This window comes from Bombina bombina, unplaced genomic scaffold (assembly GCF_027579735.1).
Source record: "Bombina bombina isolate aBomBom1 unplaced genomic scaffold, aBomBom1.pri scaffold_2630, whole genome shotgun sequence".
In the NCBI taxonomy this organism is placed as follows: Eukaryota; Metazoa; Chordata; class Amphibia; order Anura; family Bombinatoridae; genus Bombina; species Bombina bombina.
The window spans coordinates 4557-8016 of record NW_026512720.1 but is presented as its reverse complement, the minus strand read 5'-3'; the positions used below and the strand labels follow the sequence as shown (position 1 = coordinate 8016).

At 39.2% G+C, this 3460-nt stretch overlaps 1 long non-coding RNA gene across 1 annotated transcript; it reads left to right on the top strand.

Annotated features, from left to right (window-relative positions):
* Positions 1-1538: 1538 nt before the first annotated feature.
* LOC128644506 (uncharacterized) lies at positions 1539-3255 on the top strand. The gene is made up of 3 exons (XR_008399990.1): positions 1539-1691; positions 2682-2769; positions 3177-3255. It is a non-coding gene; the product is annotated as an uncharacterized LOC128644506 (long non-coding RNA).
* Positions 3256-3460: the final 205 nt, after the last annotated feature.

The window sequence follows — 3460 nt, the reverse complement described above, 5'->3', positions numbered from 1 at the left end:
CCTTAAGGGGGATTATCCACGCTTTACAAGTACAATTACGTTTTCTCTGTGCTTTTTCTTCTTGTGGAAGAATATGGTAGTTTTGTTCCTTTACTTTAGTAAGGGGTGTGGTGTTTGGAAAGTCTCTTGGAGGCTGTTGACTCAGTCGAGTCTAGTTCCTGCGGTCTCTAGCAAGGCTGTGGACTATCTGTGGGTCAGTGTGCTTGGGCCTTTTCCTGTTTTTCAAAGTTGTTCTCTGCTTCGGATGAAGCAGGATTTTGTTGGGATGGGGTTTTCAGGCCTGGTGCCCTCAGAATGGGCTGCCTCCTGTTTTTGCATTCAGTGTCCTCTATAGCTTGGGTATTTTTTCTGTGGGGCGTCTGTTATTTTTGTTCTTCTGGCACCTTTTCACCCTGATATTTCTTCTACTGTTCCTTGACCCTCGGCAGAATGACTGGGGGATGAGGGAAGTGGGAAACCAATAATCTGCCCCCATCCAGCTACTTCATAATGCCACCTGCCTGGCAACACATTTCCCGGGGGGGGGGAAATCACCATCATGCACGTGGTTAATATAAAAACTTGAAGGAATTAAACCCTGTGAGTGCTGAGCCATGTAATGCCTCTTTGCTAGAGGTGTTTCTTTGGCACTTGTTGCATTTATACATGAAGCTAATCATTTTATTTCAATGAGTTACTCACAAATTATATCTCACTTTTTCAGCAGATCGCGGATTTTAGATCATTATTATAATATGGAATAAATACTTTTTGTGTAATGTTTCTATGGCGTGGGCTATAATAGTAGCAGTTATTATTTCCTAAATATTTCAAATTGTAATGTCTCACATTTAGAAGTCAACACCATCTCAAACACAAGCTTGGCTTGAAAACAAGGGCAGTGCTTGTGATTTCACAGCAGCTTTATTCCTTATTTTTTAAATTGTGCTAGGACAGAACGTTTCTGTACCTTTTGCTTCCTTTCTGTCATGCTGACTGTAATGGTTTCACACAATCGGGTCAAGAAGACCTCTTCCACACATTGCAATGAATGGGTTGTTTTGAAGTTTTTAGTTATTGTAATTAATAAAAGCAGATGGAACATCATAATTCCAATAAAGCCACACTCTGAACAAAAGCATAAAATAAATTTCCAGGATAGCCTTTATTGGGACCTTATATAATGTGTGTGTATATGTATGTGTAGATATATATTCACATTTATAGAGAGAGATATATTACCTAGTTAAATATGTCCCAGTAAATTAATTGAACATCTTGTGACATTCTACATAGATGGAGGAGTAAACAGTCTGTTGTAATATATATATATTTTTCTGCACTGGATTTCAGTTTTCCATAAACAAATCATTGTTTAAAGGGCTTTGTTTGTATTAACTTTGAACCTTCTGCATTTCCTTTAATCCTAACAGCAATGATGAATAATCAGTTTACTTTATATAAATCCTCTAAAAGCCTTGCAGGTTCCTAATTTTCCCCTGCCCCTAACCCCTCAGTCCCTCACTGCCTTAATCACAAATGTTTTGTCCACAGCTTGAGGTGACCCTGGATTTGGCAGAACGACGTGAAATCCGCTCAGCGATTCGAGAGCTGCGACGGAAGGAGCTGGAGAGATGTGAGGAGGCTCTGGCTTCCAAGCGATTTAGATCAGAAAGGAGCAACGAGCAAGAGAATAAAGAGAACCAACCTGGGTTAGCTGCCTGTGTTTGAGCTTTTTTAATGACTTGATATTTTGTTGAACCGCACACCACCCTAGTCAAATGTGACCTGATATTTAAGGTCCGTGTGTCTCAACTGCGGTCCTCAAGTACCCCTAACAAGCCAGGTTTTCATTATAGCTGAACTAGTGCACAGGTGAAACAATCAGCTGATGGGCGAGAGCAGGTTAGTAAACATGGTGTTACTGATCAGCTGATTATTTCACATGTGCTCTAGTTCAGCTATAATGAAAACCTGGCCTGTTGGGGGTACTCACGCGGTTGGGAAACACTATTTTAGGTGGATGTAAGGGAAGTTTTACATATTGTGTGTGTCTAAATCTTTATATAGAGGGGTAGAAAAATGGCACTATGGTTTACCTTTGAGTGGAGAAAATGTACTAGTTCTGAAGGAGTGGGAAGTGGAAAACTTTTTTTTTTTTTAAATTGAGATTTTGGGATATTATTCTGAGTAAAACAGCACTTTTACAGGTGGGTAACTGCAGAGCCCTTATCTATCTCTTTGATATAAATAGAGGGTGAGACCCCCTTGTGTGAAAGATAGGGTTTCTGCTATATACTAAGTTTGAAGGATGAAAGGGAAATGTAATGATGCTTTTCTTAAACCACTTTAAGAATTTAGCACTTACCATATACTGTACATGAGGTGAAACACCAGATGAATAGAAGAGCAGGGGAAAAGTAGCTTGGCCTTGTTAGGAGGATTCTTATGGGTATTAATGGTGCTCGTGCCTCAGTCGTCTTAAAGCTGTACATTCCAGTTCTGAACTATTCCCTTAATTCCTAAACAGTTAAATTGAGCAGTTTTCTATCTGACGAGACAACTTCTCAGGGCAAATGTTCAGGAGCTGCATTGTCAATTTTAACATCCTTTTTAAATGTAGTTTTGTCTTTATAATATTACAGAAATGTGTGTGGGTTTCGGTATTCATATTTTTTTTTTGTATGTTTTTGTATTTGAAGTGATAAGAGAGAAGAACAGCAGAAAGCTTTACACATTTTAGAGGCAAGGCTGCAAGATATCAGTGATGTGGAGGAGCTCACCACACTGGTAAGCTTCTTGTAGATGTTTAGCTACTACTTTTTGTCAACCCTTGTCTGCCTACACCCCCCCCCCCCCGGCCTACACACAGCTATTTAAAGGGATAGACAAATTATAGATATATTGATGTATTCAGCTCTACTGAAGTGTAAAGTTATAGCTTCTCTAAAGAAATGGCATCACCATATTCTAACTTTGTCATCATAAGTTTTAAAGCCTGATTTGCTCATCTTATCACCCCCATTTGATGCTAATTAGGATGGTTATTAACAAGATGGTAAAGTCTTACAGGGTGTTGTCTGATTAGCTGCTGCTAGAGGGCAGTGTGACACTAGCTGATCACCAAATCACAGCTGCTAAATATCTCCTAGTAACTAGTAAGACCATACAGTTTTAATTCATCTTCTCTTTTCAAGCTTCGAGGTGCCAGTGAGTATGAGGAAAGGAAGCTGATCCGAGCTGCAATCCGAAAAATTCGAAATGATGAGATTGAGGGTAACTCTTCATTTTCAATTCCAACAATTTCTGCACTGTTTGTGGGGTAAAAGCTAGAAACACCTGTCAGGAATAAATCATTTCCATAGATTTGAATTTGGACAAGTGAAGGCAAATCAGGGATAGTTCTATTTTATAATCTGTTTGAAATGGATAGGAAACATTGCTAGCAAGTTTTTGCTTGTCTGCATATTCTATCTCATGG